We start from the raw sequence: 16,163 nt of genomic DNA on the forward strand, positions 1-16,163 counted from the left end.
ATATATATTTTTGTATTTGTCCATATACCCTTTTATGGGTAATTTTGTATACTTGTATACTTGAGTATTTCTTATGTATTTGTATGTGTATTTTGGTGGTGATACTCCCTTGGAATATTTAGTATATTTTTCAAGTTCCTAATATACACTAATGCATATAATATACATAATATACACTTAGCACATAATTTTGTGACCACTAAACATATATTTTTTCCTAAAAATATACATACTTAATATTGATTTTAACCTTGAAGAAAACCTTATTTCTTGACTTGTAATTTTGTATAAAAATTAGGAAACCTTAGTAAATATCTTTAGGTGAATTTTTGGGGAAAAAGTTTCACCAAAACTTACATTTTTCTAAGTGTCAAAATTTTATAAAAATACTGACATAGTTTCCCCAAAAATGGAGGTTTCCCATGTTTTTAAAACATGTGTTTATTTTCTTTTCATCATCAAAATTCAAGATTCAACACATTATCAAGTAAAATCACTATAATCATCATGTTAAATCCTATGATGAACTTGAATATTTCTTAAAAACATGTAGTCATTTAGATCTACATTTTACATACTTAGATCTTCCAAAAATAAACATTTTTGTGAAACTTTAACAAACTTTTATGAACTTTATTTTACAAAGTTTAACCATCCACAAGTCTTATGTTTCTAAGATCATGAAAAACATATTTTAAAGCCACTTTCATGCTTACTTTGAAAACCTTCAAGTTCATCACCAAGTTTCATTATGGATCTTTCAAGATCCATGCTTAAACTTGTTAGATCTAAACTTCTAACAAGCTTTCACATGATGGATCTAACTAAAATCAAAAGGTTAACATTCACAACTTCACATCATACATCAAACAACTTCATAACAACTTGTTTTCACTTAAATTATGTTAGATTTACATGTCTTCAACTTTTTAAAGTTTATGTTATTTGATGGTGTAACTTGTACATAGCCTAAACAAGAAGTAAAAAAATGTATGTATGAAGCTTACCACTAGCTCTTGTGTCTAGGGAAGTGGCAAGAACTCAAGAAGAAGAAGAATGAAGAAGATGTGGTGGATAAAAGCTCCTTAGCAAGGTCCTTCACCTTCCAATGCTTCACACCTTCCTTAAACACCTTCTAGCACCTTTGTATAACCTTAGATTGCCTTGATTATGAGTGAGAAATGGTGATGTGTGTAGTTGTGGGTGTGGTCGTGAGGTAGAAGAAGAGAGGAGAGAAAGATGGTGAAATTTGAAAGTGATAAGATAATGTTCATGATCCTTTAGACAAGTTCTTATAATCTCCAACATAAGTTTAACCATGGGGTCTTATGTTGGATTTCTTGGCAACACAAAAAATTGCATAATGAGGAAAATTGTGGGGCCATCTTGGGGCCGGTTTGAATAGAGGGGGGGGGGTAAAGTGTAAAGTTTTGGGAGTTGAGGGTTAAAGATGTAAGTTAGGAGGTTTAATGTGAAGTTAAGTGTGTTTAGGTTTTTTTATGATTTTTAAGGTGTTTTATCACCATAACTAGCTTTGAAACATAAAAACTGTGTTTCTAGTCTATTTTGGTGTTTTGGGTGGTGTCCGGTTAATCGTTTGGTCATCGGTTCGTTAAAGTGCTAAATAGTGAATTTTGACAAGGTATGAAGTACCTTTTGTGGCAGTTTTCATTCCCGACACTTTACAAGTTATTCTGGACACTTAAACATTAATTCTGCATGTTATTTTGATGTTTAAATGCCGATTTTTGTTGAATTCTACAGAATTATGCATTTAAAGTGCGTTTCGGGCAGTTTTTAGTGCTTATTTCAGCTTCCGGAAAATGTTTATGTCAACCCTTGTTCACACACTTGGGTTTTAACGTATTTTTGATGTTGGACCTATATATAAGTGCTAAATCTATCGTTTAAATGTATATTGAAGCTATGCTGACACAGCTTGCCTATCCGATGAGTTTACTAATCGTTTCGATGCAACGCTTAATGTATTGCACAATGCGATAAATGAAGTATGAAACATGCATGAATTCATATGTAAAACAGATAAGCATATAATGTTGATGTCTAAGAACATAAATGCAGGAAATAAATAATTACTAAAATAGTATGAAAATTACCGGTTTCATGTCAGTTGTCACAGTCTCCTCCCCCCCCCCCGGTTAAAAGAATTTCGTCTCGAAATTCAAGCTGAGTTATCTCTCGCAGGAGCTTCCTTGAACAGGTGAGGGTACTTGGCATTGAATTGATCCTCATGTTCCCAAGTATACCTGGGCCTGTGTCGAGAGTTCCAACGTACTTTGACCACTTTTATGCGACTTCTCCTTGTTTTCTAGACCTTCCAGTCCATCACCTCAACAGGTTCTTCTATGAATCAGAGTTTGTCATCAATGTGTACCTCATCCGCAGGGATAATAACTGTTTCCTGTGTCAGACTCTTTTTGAGGTTCGACACGTGGAACGTATCGTGTACGCCGTTCAGTTCCTCCAATAACTCCAATTTGTACGCACGGTACCAATCTTTTTCAAGATCTTAAACGGTCCAAATTGGATTCAACTTTCCACGCTTCCCGAACCTTGCTACACCTTTCCAAGGTGAGACTTTCAATAAAACTTTGTCTCCCACCTCGAAAGCTAAAGGTTTCCGTCTTCCATCGGCGTAGCTCTTCTGTTGATCACGACCCACCTTGATACGGTCTCGGATCTTAAAGATTTTATCAGTCGTTTCTTAAACCAGTTTAGGACCAATCAGTTGTCTGTCTCCAGCTTCTGCCAAACGCAGTGGTGAGCGACACTTGCGACCATATAGAGCTTCGAACAGTGCGACCTTTATGCTCGTATATAGCTGTTATTATAGGAGAACTCGACCAAGGGTAGGTGAGTATCCCAGCTGCTGCCTAAATCCATAACACAGGCACAAAGCATGTCCTCAAGGGTTTGTATGGTCCTTTCGCTCTGGCTGTCGGTTTGCAGATGGAAGGCCGTGCTTAGATCTAGTTGAGATCCAAAGGCCTCCTTAAAAGATTGCCAGATCCTTTATACAAAGCTTCCATCTCTGTTTGAGATTATTGAAATAGGCACTCCATGACGTGCCACAATCTCCTTAAGGTACAATTCGGCAAGCTTTCCAGTGCTATCTCTCTCCCGTATCGGTAGGAAGTGTGCGGACTTGGTCAATCGATCAACTATCACCCATATCATATCGTGTCCTCTAGGGGTCCTGGGTAATTTCATTAGAAAATCCATCGACATTTGTTCCCACTTCCAAATGGGTATCTCTGGTTGTTGCAGCAGCCATGATGGCTTTTGATACTCGACCTTAACCTTGGCGCAGGTCAGGCACTTTCCGACGTAAGCAGCAACGTCGTTCTTGAGATTTGGCCACCAATAATACTCTTTCAAGTCTTGATACATCTTATCCGATCCTGGATGGATCGAGTATCTTGACTTGTGGGCTTCATCAAAGATAATCTCCCGAATACCGCCAAAGAGCGGAATCCAAATGCGTCCCATGAATTATAAGGTTCCCTCCTCATTTGGCACCAACTGTTTCTCCATACCCCGGAGAAGTTCAGCTTTAACGTTCTCTTCCTTGAGTACTTCTTGTTGCGTGTCATGAATATGCATAGTAAGATTCGTCCGAATCGTCATTTCCAAAGCTCGAACCCTTAAGGTTTTAACTCGTTCCTTTCGACTTAAGGCGTCAGCTACCACATTCACCTTTCCTAGGTGGTACTTAATCTCACAGTCATAATCGTTCAACAACTTAACCCATCATCGCTGACGCATATTTAATTTCTTCTGGTTAAATATGTGTTGTAGGCTCTTGCGATCCGTGAAGACAGTACACCGAGTACCATAAAGATAATGCCGCCAAATCTTCAAAGCGAATACTATCGCGCCTAATTCCAGATCGTGGGTGGTATAATTCTTCTCATGAACCTTTAACTGTCATGATGCATATGTTGCAGAAGCACGTAACCCAAACCTTGACGTGAAGCGTCGCAGTACACCACAAAGTTGTCAGTACCTTCGGGCAGCAATAAGATCGGTGCATCGCATAACTTATCTTTGAGAAGTTGGAATGCTTCCTCTTGTTTGCCCCCCAGTCAAACTTCTTGTCTTTCTATGTAAGGGAAGTTAGCGGTTGAGCATTTCTGGAAAAGTTCTCAATAAATCTTCGGTAGTAGCTCGCTAATCCCAGAAACTGCCCTACTTCGGTTGGAGTTTTGGGCGCTTCCCAATTCTTGATTGCTTCAATCTTTGACGGGTCTACATGAATACCATTCTCGTTCACCACATGACCAAGGAACTGTACTTCGTGAATCCAAAATTCGCATTTTGAGAATTTCGCACAGAGTTTCTCTTTCTTCAGCAGTTCTAGAATAATTCTCAGATGCTGCTCATGCTCATCTTTCGTCCACGAATATATCAAAATATCATAGATAAATACTATTACAAATTTATCAAAATATGGTTTGAATACGCGATTCATTGATGCGTGTGTAGTGTTATATATTTTTATGTATATTTTTTTAGCCCTTTTTAACACTTTGGTCAAGTTTTAAATTTATAAAACAAGATATTCTACTAACACTAAACACACATATTGGCAAGTGCACCCATCGTGAGCATAGTATAGTGTTGGTAAGATACCGAGGTCGTCTAAGGACACAAGAGCTTTTAATACCGGTTTATCCTCAACGTCTAATCAAAACAAAAGTTTAGAAAAAAGGTTTTAACATGAAAATAAAAACTAAAATGCTGAAAAATAAAAATAAAACAGATAGACAAGATGAATCACTTGGATCCGACTCGCCTTTAGTGTAACCTTTGATTATTTTCGCATTTTTGCACTTTTTAAGAGATTATCTTAGTTATTGTAGTAGGGCCCCTCTTTTGAAGGTGACGTTACCCTCAACCTAGTAGTTTGAGTCAACAAGGATACAATCCTAAAGGGTTGGATTATTGAAAGATAATTAATTAAGTTATTAATGCATAATGTGGTAGTCCCCTCTTTTGAAGATGACGTTACCCTCGGCTAAGTAGTATGAGTCAGCAGGGATACAGTCCTAAGTAGCCGGGTTAATATATTAATAGTAGTTTACATATGAGGGGATCAAGGAGTTTGGACCCCCGCCATCCAATACCAGTGGGTATTAAAGGAGGTCCTACTAAACTTGACCCAGGTCCTTGCAGGATCTATACACTGAACAAGGCAAGACGCTTACCAAACCATTCCCTTAACCCCCAACCAGGTAGGCAACATATCTCATATAGACCGTGGAGATATGAATGGTGTAAATCTTTTATTTTATATAGACAGTAAAATAATGTCAAGACACCACAGACAAATGATAAGGATGTTCCACCTTCAACATAAGAAACTAGTTATTAAAGTCGCTAAAACATAACCAAATAAAAAATGCGAAAAGATTAAAAATAAAAACTATTACACTAAATGCTTATCTTCACCAAGTGATGTAAGAGACTTAGGCAAACATGGCCTTTGATTGTCAAGAACTCTTACTATCAATCTTGGATCCCGAGACTACTTACACACTCTATGATTGATGATGGTGGTGGATGTGGGTTGTGATGGTGGTGGTGGGTGGGTGAGGTGTGAGAGTGTAGGATCAGTTTCGCGACCTGAATGAGTCGTTCGGAAGAGCTCTAATCCGTTTCAGAGGCGGAAACTAAGAAACGAACTTGAAAACAGCTAGAAAATCACTTTAATCCTCTTTTTCATTCAATAAACAACGTCTACAATGAGAGGAAATACCGGCAGCACCTCGGTATCAAATTACACGTCAGTTACAAATGACATCGTTTGAATGATATATATAGTACATGACCTGGCCGTTTGAACATGCTCAAACGGTCATGCATCACTCAAACGGAACGCTCTCAAACGGACGCCTCACTCAAACGAACAGCATCTCTTCAAACGAAAAGGCTTCATTCAAACGGCCAGCCTTCAATTTCTTGTTTACTGATGTCATGCTTGATCAAATTCACTCCGAGACTGAGACTCGACATCAGACGAAGACGACAGATGACTGCACCAACAGACTCCCCCTCAGATGTTGATGAGTCTGAAGTGTCGAGTCTTCACAATCTTCAGTCTTGATCTGTCTCTGAGCTTCACTCTCAGTCTATTCTTGCAGGTCTTCAGACTCCCCCTTGCGATATGCTGGCATTTCTTCAGATCATCAGCATCATCAGCTTTAGGATCGTTGTCTGGCTTTCTGTCTAGCAACTTTTCATCCTATCCTGCAAAAACTCTACCTCAAAGTAAATTTTTCTCACATACATTTCTCAAATTTAAACACTCGCACTATTCAGAATCTCTATCAAAACAATTACAGATCTTCCAACCAGATGAACCATTTTAGGGTTAGATTATGAAAACATTAAATTCCAAACAAACACTCACCCTCAAATATTGCTCATCATGTTTAGCACTCAGAATTTTGAAAATTTGCATTTCAATATCAGTTGTCGAAAATCTTTTTGAATTTTCAAAATTTTATGCTAAAACGCGCCAAAATTTTTTTTAATTTTTGAATAGAAGTAAAAACAGAAACAAAATATTTACAGACACTATTTTTGTGAGTTCGTGCAAGAGGATCATATCAGATTTTGAAACATATCACAAACACCGTTAAGCTTGATTACATTTTAAGTTCTAAACAATTTACCTAGATTGTCAGTATGTTTGTCCTCTTAAATTTTCACACAGATTTCAACTGTTTCGAGATACGCAATTAGTGTCTTAGATACTTAAACTTATCCGCGTGTCCCACTACTCGAATATACTCCCGTATCCAGATCCCAATATTCAGTCTTACAGGTGAGTATACCACAACTGATATCTGTAAAGGGGTTATGTGCGAGGGCCGTGAGAGCTCAGGTCGATACTTCCGTATACGCAGAGAGATGATGGCTTCGACTTTTGGTGGGTCCCCTTTAGAGGATCTTTTGATTACAACAGCAGCGACTATTAATTTTTTTGTTTCATCAGCTTGCTGAGGGCGAGCTTATATTTCAAAGCTTTTTGCAGAAAGTATTATCCGGGGACTAGGTCAGTATTTCCATACAGCAGAAGTCCCGGGATAATACCCCAGATATCACTGAGTATAAAGACCTAGTATCTCAGAATACGGGACCTTTCAAACAAGATTTTAGGGGTTACCTATATATCCAAGCAGTTTTGTTAACCCACAGAATAAGCAAGTTTGATTTTAGGTTTATATCTCGTTACAGTTTACTAAATGTGCGAAAACCTCCTGACACATCCACAGTAAGATTGTTTATTACATTTTGACTATACATTTCTTTAGCATGTCGTGATAGTCTACTGATGTACTATCATTTCCTCTATTATGCAACAAAAACTCATTTTTCAATTTTATCATGTTTTTGTCTGTTTCAAATTTTCTGATGTTTTTGGATTTTCTAAAAATTCTGACTCCCCCTAAAATTCAAATACATCTAATGAAAATAGAAAACAAACTGTACAAAACATGATAACTGATATCAAATCGCTTCAATTCTCCATCCGTTTGGCTTAAACAATCAGAACTCCCCCTCACAACAAACTATTTTCCCATAATGATTTCAAAACACTTAAGTTTGTTTTAATCAGAATGGTTTTTCCGGAAAATAAGTTTTGTTGATTTTACCACTTGTAAAATTTGGGGATCAAATCATCACATTGTTTTACCAATCTTTTGAATGATAGTTAACTCAAGTTCAAATTAATGACCATGATTTAACCACTTGTACGATCAACCTAGTTCAAATTCTGAATCACTTATAGCAATCACCAACATACAACTCAAACCTGTTTTTCAACCAATTACCATCAGTTGGTTGAATTCTCAAGGTGCCGATTCCTACTCCACGCTTACAAACCTGGGAGTTCTGACAAATCCTGCAAAACTTTAAACACAGATTAAGAAAGATGCCGATTCATGATCCACGATACCAACTTGGGATCTCCGGCAAGTCAGGTTTTTATTCTTTGAAAAATATATCCACCCAAGCCTGACTTTCCTTGGGTGTAACATCTTTTTCATCTTTTCTTTCAACAGACTTGTAAACACGTCCTTTGGAAGCATAAAAATCTTTGATACTTTTGGCCTTACCGTTGACCATTTGTCCAAATATACGTTTCACATTTCCGTTGAAAGTCTTTTCAACATCAAATTTCTTCTTGTCAGAATAAATTTGATTTGAAATTTCAACTTTTCCAACTTTCTTCATAAAATTTTCAGCACACAACGGTGGAAAATTTTCATCGTTCATGGTTGGAACTTTCCTTTCAATCTTTTTCTCAACACGTGGCTCCTCTGATTTTATGGAATCAGATTCATCACCAGAACTATTACCTGAACCTTTCATTACCCATTTTTGATTTGGCACATTATCTTTTCTTCTTGAAGTACTCTTTGAACATTCTCCTTTCTCAAAAGTTGAATTTTCAAAGCCAGTAAACTTCCGGGTTGACAGTTCAGTCTTTTCAACTACTTTCTCTTTCATTTTTCCAGAAACTTCATGTTTTGGCTTGAATGTCTTTGGACAATCCTTCGCCACATGACCAACAATCTTGCACTGAAAACACGTTCTCTTCTCAATCTTCTTCGGACCTTCATTCTTCTTTAGTTCTTCTTGCTTCTTGGCAAGGAATTCCTGATTTGTCTGTCTTCTAAATGATTGTTCTTTTTCAGCTTCTGACGTTTTCCCTGAAACAAACATAGTTTTTGATTTATACAATTTTTCATTTTTATTGTTTTTCGGTGGAACAAAACCAAGACCTTTCTTTTTGAAATTACGATTATGGTTTGGTTTCTTTTGGAAATTATAACCACAATTGTAACCCATTTTCTTGTTAATTCTTTGTTGAACTCTTGAAGTGTATTGTTTAGGTTTTCCGGAAAGATTTAAATCTTTTATTTCAGAAATATTAATTTCTGTTATTTTGAAAACCTTTTGGATCATTTCAAATCTGACACTTCTTATTGGAAAACTCTCGTTAGAATATAATTTGTCAGAACCTTTCAAAGTATATGCCACTTTGACCGATTCATCATTCAAATTAGATTTCGAAAGTAAAAATTCTTTATCATAAACCCGTTTGTCCTTTTTATTTGTCGGCTTTGACATATTTGACCCAGACTTTAACTCGGGTTTGGACTCCGGTTTTGACTCCTCACTGTCATCTTTGTCTAACACCTGATCTACCACACTTTTTATCAACTTTGACTCATGATCAGTGTCTGATGACGTATACGTAACATCAATACTTTCTGGCAAGTTATCCGACGGTCCAGACTCCCATTGCAAATTGATTGCTTTTTTGACTCTTTCAGAATTTGGATTTCGAGGCATAAATCCATATTAGACCGGGGACGGACATCTATTATAGACCACACTTGATTTCTTACCAAAAGATTTCACTTTTCCTTCATCTTCAGTCACAGCTTTCTCTTCTTCAGACATTTTCATTTCTTCAAACGTCTTCAAATTCTCCACTACGGGATAAATCCTGTCAACAACAAAAGAAGAACATGAGTAACTGTTTAACAACTTTTTAACTTTCTCAGTCTCTATCTTCTGTGTTGCCAACTCCAATTCTAAATCAGCACATTTTTTATATGAAAGTTAGCATCATCCAGCTGTCTAAGATATGCTACTTTCAAAGTATTCATCGCCATTGCTTGTTCACCACTCGAATCAGTATATTTGTTGATTTCTCTGTTCATTGTGTCATACGATTCTTTCAACTTGTGAATATTGTGCAACAACTCATTGTTTTGTTTGATTAATGAATCACAGTTCATGCACTTTTCAGAAACTTCAACTCGTTCTGCATCAATCTTCACTTCATATTCTGGAACTTCTTTGACACTTCTGCTTGATTGTAAAAACTCAGCTCTTCTTCTTTTCTCAGCTTTCGCTTCGGTTTTCAATCTCTCTTCCTCTTCTTTGTTCTTCCTTCGTCTTTCTTCAGCAGCTTCCATGACTTTTCTGCACCTGCACATTTCAAGTCATAAGCATTAGCAAAGAAAGCATGAGAAGTGTTTTTGGACATCTCTTTGGCCATAAATTCTTGATCCGGGCAAAAATCATCCCAACTAAAACCTTCAGCCAACTTTTCATCATCTTGTTCAACCAAACACACTTTGCTATCTTTCGGGAGATACTTTTCCCAGGTAAAATTATCATACTTTCCCTGACTAACAACACATGCCTTTCTATCAACCACATCTCTCCCATTAGCTGTTTGTGCCTGTTGCTACGCTGGTGGTGTGATTTGATGATAGATGGCCTTCTTATGATAGTCATTATTTCCAAAAGGATTCTGGGCTCCGGTAGCTTCACGGTTTTTGCACTCCCTCTTGAAATGCCCCTTCTCCCTGCAACGAAAACACGTAACTTAGATTTATCAAAACCCAAAGCTGAAACGTTTGCATCACGAAAATCATCACGGCCTGTAATTTGTTTAAACTTTTCAGCATGTCTCATCACACTCGCCATACACCATTTGATATCCATCAATTCCATTTCCTCAGCATCGATTTGATCGTAATCCTCTTTCGTGAGCATTGGATTTCCGATCTTTCCTGCAACAAAGCAACTATAAGACTCTAAAATCATCCCTAACAAAGACATTTGATTTTTTGCAATATCTTCAGTGTAGTCTTGATCATTTTCAAGACTTAACACAATGTTACACTGAAGTTTTCTACCATTCTTTGTTACAGAGATATTAGGATCGTATGATGAAAATCTTGTGCTGTTTGATCCTTAAGATGCCTTCTTCTCAGGAGAACCTTTAACACTATATGCAGTTTCGATCTTTGGAGAATACTTTGTAGAATCAGTAGCACCACTCTTATAGTACAAACTGATATCCTGTTGTCCATCATAGTTTTTCATTCTAGCGATCTTTCTCTGCTCCATCTCCTGAGCTTCCAGATGCTTGATAAAATCTCCCAGTGTCATTTTCTTATAATCTGTTTTGTTTGACCGCAGCATCATCAGAAATGTTCCCCATGTTTCATATGGTAGCGCATCTGCAAGTTTTTCAATCAATTCATCAGTATCTTTCTTAACACCAAGTTTTGTCATATTTCTCACCAAGTTACAATATCTATCAATTATTTGCTTGGTACTTTCATTTTTCAATCCCCTAAATAAATCAAATTCCTTTTTAATGAGAGACATCTTATTCCTAAGCATATCGTCACTTCCAGTAAACTTTGCTTCCAACTCTGTCCAAATCGAATGTGCAGTTCCATCATGTTGAAGCAGTATCAAAATATCTTCTTTTATTGCTTGCTGAAGCAGACTCACCATCAATTTCTCATCTCGATATTTCTTTTTATCTGCAGTACTCATCTCTCTAAGTGTTAACGGAGTACCATTCACAACATCGTTCTTTGTGGGCTTAACATACGGCTCTTCAGTGTGTTCCCACGCATCTAGATGATAAGCCTCGACCCAATTTCCAAAACGTTCAGACCACACGTTATAGTCATCAATATCCATGAGTTTGGGTGGTTTCTGAGATGTTCCGGTTTCATTTTCAATCATAGCACTTTGAGTCACTGACATCGGTGTTGCAAAAGCGTTATGAAACTCAGAATCCATGATAAACAGGATAATTTCTCAAATGAACACAACTTCAAACGGTCAGACAAAAATTCAAACGACAAGGTCTTATATTAAGCGGTCAAGAAGCTTTCAAACGGTCTGATGTGATTTCAAACGACATAATGTCTTTCAAACGGACAGATCTGGTTTCAAACGATAGGTTCTAATTTCAAACGAAACTTCAAACGATTGGACGATTTCAAACGATAGGAACTATCTTCAAACGATTGATCTGGTTTCAAACGATAGGTCTCATGACGTCAGCAAATTGTCGAACTTTTTCAAACTGACAGGCAATTTTTATCCGTTTTACTTCGATTTTCAGTCTGAAACATTCAAGGCTTTGTCAGTAAACAATTCCGAACACAGTGTGAAGTTTTGAGCTGATTTTGACCGTGGAAAGTATCGGCTTTGAACAGAAGGTGTAGAAAATTAGATTTCCAAGCTGAATATGGCAAGAACTCCTCGTCCTGAGCTCTGATACCAATTGTAGGATCGGTTTCGCGACCTGAATGAGTCGTGCGGAAGAGCTCTAATCCGTTTCAGAGGCGGAAACTAAGAAACGAACTTGAAAACAGCTAGAAAATCACTTTAATCCTCTTTTTCATTCAATAAACAACGTCTACAATGAGAGGAAATACCGGCAGCACCTCGGTATCAAATTACACGTCAGTTACAAATGACATCGTTTGAATGATATATGTAGTACATGACCTGACCGTTTGAACATGCTCAAACGGTCATGCATCACTCAAACGGAACGCTCTCAAACGGACGCCCCACTCAAACGAACAGCATCTCTTCAAACGAAAAGGCTTCATTCAAACGGCCAGCCTTCAATTTCTTGTTTACTGATGTCATGCTTGATCAAATCCACTCCGAGACTGAGACTCGACATCAGACGAAGACGACAGATGACTGCACCAACAGAGAGAGGTGGTTTGCCAAGGGATGGTTTGCAAATGAGCCAAGCACCCCTATTTATAGCCTGCACAGAAGCCCGGACACGGCCCCGTGTCCACCCATCTTCTCTTTCTTCATTAAATGCAGTTTTTCTGCATTAGTTGACCACGCCCCCGTGTATAGAAGCGTATCTGTACTATCAAGATTTTCCTAGATTCTGCGAATCTTAGAGTTGACCACGGCCCCGTGTCCGCTGGACACGCCCCCGTGGTGGGTGATAGAAGCTTCTACAATTTTCTTTTCTGTAGACACTTAGGCATGCCCCCGTGCTCATTGAGCACGGGGCGTGTTCAACCTTTTGTTCTCTTGTTTTTGCTTGGGAAGATGCTGTCGGGGGGTTGGGCATGCCACGTTTATTGCTTTTCTTATATTTATGTTAGATTTAGCTGCCTTATTGCTTCTTTTGTTCATTTGAGCTCATTTAATCCTGAAAATACAAAAGGAAGACAAAAACACACTTTTTCCAACATTAGTACTAAAAAGGGTTAGTTTTATGTCACATTTGATGTAATTTATATGTTGCATTTTGCGCACATCAAATACCCCCACACTTGAATCTTTGCTTGTCCTCAAGCAAAACTCTTTATAATGCGGCTTTACACTCCCAAATGGAATGGGTAGAAGAGAAGGTTTTTGGGCTTGTCATAGAGTGTCGGGATTTCCAAGATTCTTTATTAAGTTTTATTTTTAATTATTTACAATCCTATTCGTCATGATTTATTTAAAACAATACATAAGATAAATTACTTATTAGGGCACAACATGCCTTTTTCAAATTCCATTTATTTACAAGTTCACATAACTCACGGGGGATCACTCAACACTCGGCCGAAGATGTATTTTAGTGAAACACTCGAGAGCGGCATAGAACTTACTCCTACCATAAGCTTGCCAAGCAATCAATCCTCCTCCTTTTTAACTATACACCTTTGTAAATATCAAGAGGACTTTTGGGGGAAGGGTTAGGCTTGGGTTAAAGGTAGGTGGTTGGGTTAGTGGTTAGTAGAAAAGGGCGAAAGGCGTAAAAAGCGTCGGTTTTTGAAAGACTTTATTTTTATGACTTTTTATTTAATGAAGCATTTCTTCAAACAAAGTTCTTTTTGATAAACTTGTTTGTTTATTTCTTTTGGCTTCATTATCATCATTTTTTTTTCGAGAAGTCATGAGAAAACCGAGCTTTGTTACTAAAATAAAGAGTTTAAAATGAAAAAAAAAGGGTTTTGGTGGGTAAAAGGGTGTTTGTTTTGGGTTAAGAAATGAAAAGGTTTAGGCTCAAAGGGGTTAACTAGGAGGATTTTGGGTAGGTGGTAAAAAAATGAAAAATAATGGTGTTGAAATAAAAAAGGGTTAGTCCTAATGGCTCCATCATTTACTTACTTGGTTTTAAGTTGGTAAGGACCGGGAATGTATCATCGTGGCAAGTTCTAGAGTCGTAAGAATCAAGCGGCTATTCACACAAGAAACGAAAAATGAGCATTTAGTTTAAAGATGTGTATTTGTATGCTCAATAAAGGCTCAAAACTCACTTTTTGTGGGAATGGGTTTTTATGTGATCAAGTATATATAATCAAATTTTAACTAGATTTGTCATGCCGTTTCATATTTTTTTTTATGTTGGTTCTTTTTATCACGAAGCTATCGGTTATAAATTTGTAAAAATATAACCTTTTTAGAACTTGAAATTCCCAAATTAAACCTAGACAATTAAAAAAAAATAAAATAAAAAAATTTTGAAATTTTTTTTTGGGGTGTTTAGCAGTTCAAATAGAGTTTTGTATAAGGCTTATAGTTAGGACTTGCAAAATTCAAGGTTTTAGCATCCCCCCCCCCACACTTAAATTACACATTGTCCTCAATGTGTCCCAAAAATAAATTTTTAGGTTGATTGAATGTGTAAAAAGATGTGAAAAAGCAAAAATTTATGTTACTGGGCGTCTAGACACGGCCCCGTGTTCAGATTGCCAGTAACATAAAACAAAATAAAGTAACAGAAGGCTGGACACGGGGGCGTGTTCAGTGAACACGCCCCGTGTCCAGGTACATGAATTGGGCATTTTTCTGCAGATGGTTGAGCACGGGGCGTGTTGGATGAGCACGGCCCCGTGCTGAACTTGCTGTAATGAAGAAAAATTGTCGGGTGGCCTTTTTTTGTGCATGGGGTATTGGTTCAAGCTTCCCTTGGTATCCTCCACCATCCCGAATGTGTTTTATTCCTGAAAATTAAAATTAAACTAGAAAACATAAAAATTAATCTAAACTAAACTAAGGATAGTTCCGCGGAATGCCTCCATGGTGCGCCACGTTTATAAGGGTCCTTGGCAAGACCCAAAGCTTGGTCATATGTTACCCAAGTGGGATGTTTTGCATCCCATGCTGCACCGTCGGAGAGCATCATCCAAACTCGAGTCTATGACCTTCATGTAGTTGACCGGGTCGTCGTCTTCTACTCTCTTTCCAACTCCAAACTCCATTTCCTTGTCCCCAATCCTCAATGTTAGTGTTCCACCATTCATGTCTACCATTGCGTGTGCCGTAGCTAGGAATGGCCTTCCTAAGATGAGTGGTACTTCGGTATCTTCCTCCATATCTAGTATGACAAAGTCGGTCGGGAAGACAAATTCGCTGACTTTGACCAATAGATTTTCAGCGACACCTTGTGGATATTTGACAGACCTATCGGCGAGTTGTATGCTCATTTTTGTAGGGCTTGTTTTCCCTAGGCCGAGTCGGTTGAACATTGATGTGGGCATGAGGTTGATGCTAGCCCCAAGGTCGGCTAGTGCATTGCGAATGGGGGATTCCCCAATCGAACAAGGAATTGTGAAGCTTCCATGGTCAATCTTCTTTTGCGGGAGTTTGTTGAGTAGCAAGGCGGAGCATTCTTCGCTTAAATTAACTAATTGCAATGATTCAATTTTCCTTTTATGAGTGAGGAAGTCCCTCATAAATTTTGAATATCTAGGCATTTGAGTTATGACTTTGATAAATGGAACATTAACATGCAATTGTTTTAGCAAATTTTCGAACTTTGCAAATTGCTCATCGATCTTTTGGCGAATTAACCGACCAGGGTACGGAACCGAGGATTCTTGGTGGGCTCCTGATTTGGTGGAGAAGCCTTATCTTGTTGGGGCGTGGGTGGAGTTGTGGTTTGGCTAGATCGGCTTCTTTCAGTTGGAGGTAATGGAGCCTCCTCGGGACCCACGGTGCGGTTTCTTAATGTGATAAGATGTACTTGCGCCTTTGGGTTGGTTTTGGTATTACTTGGTAACACGCCTTGTGGTCTCTCGGAGAAATTCTGAGCTATTTGATTTAATTGCTTTTCAATGTTTTGAATACTAGCTTGTTGATTTCTAAAATTCGATTCCAATTGTTGAAATCGATCCGAGTTTTTCTTTTCGGTGTCGGAGATGAGGCGAGATACGGTATCTTCAAGCCTTTCTCGCCCCCCTTGTTGTTGAGAGAAATTTTGTGACTCGTTTCTTGGTTGTTGAAAGTTTGTTCGTTGGTTTAGATTTTGTTGGTTACTACTATTGTCGGGT

This window comes from Helianthus annuus, chromosome 6, assembly GCF_002127325.2.
Source record: "Helianthus annuus cultivar XRQ/B chromosome 6, HanXRQr2.0-SUNRISE, whole genome shotgun sequence".
NCBI classification, from domain to species: domain Eukaryota; kingdom Viridiplantae; phylum Streptophyta; class Magnoliopsida; order Asterales; family Asteraceae; genus Helianthus; species Helianthus annuus.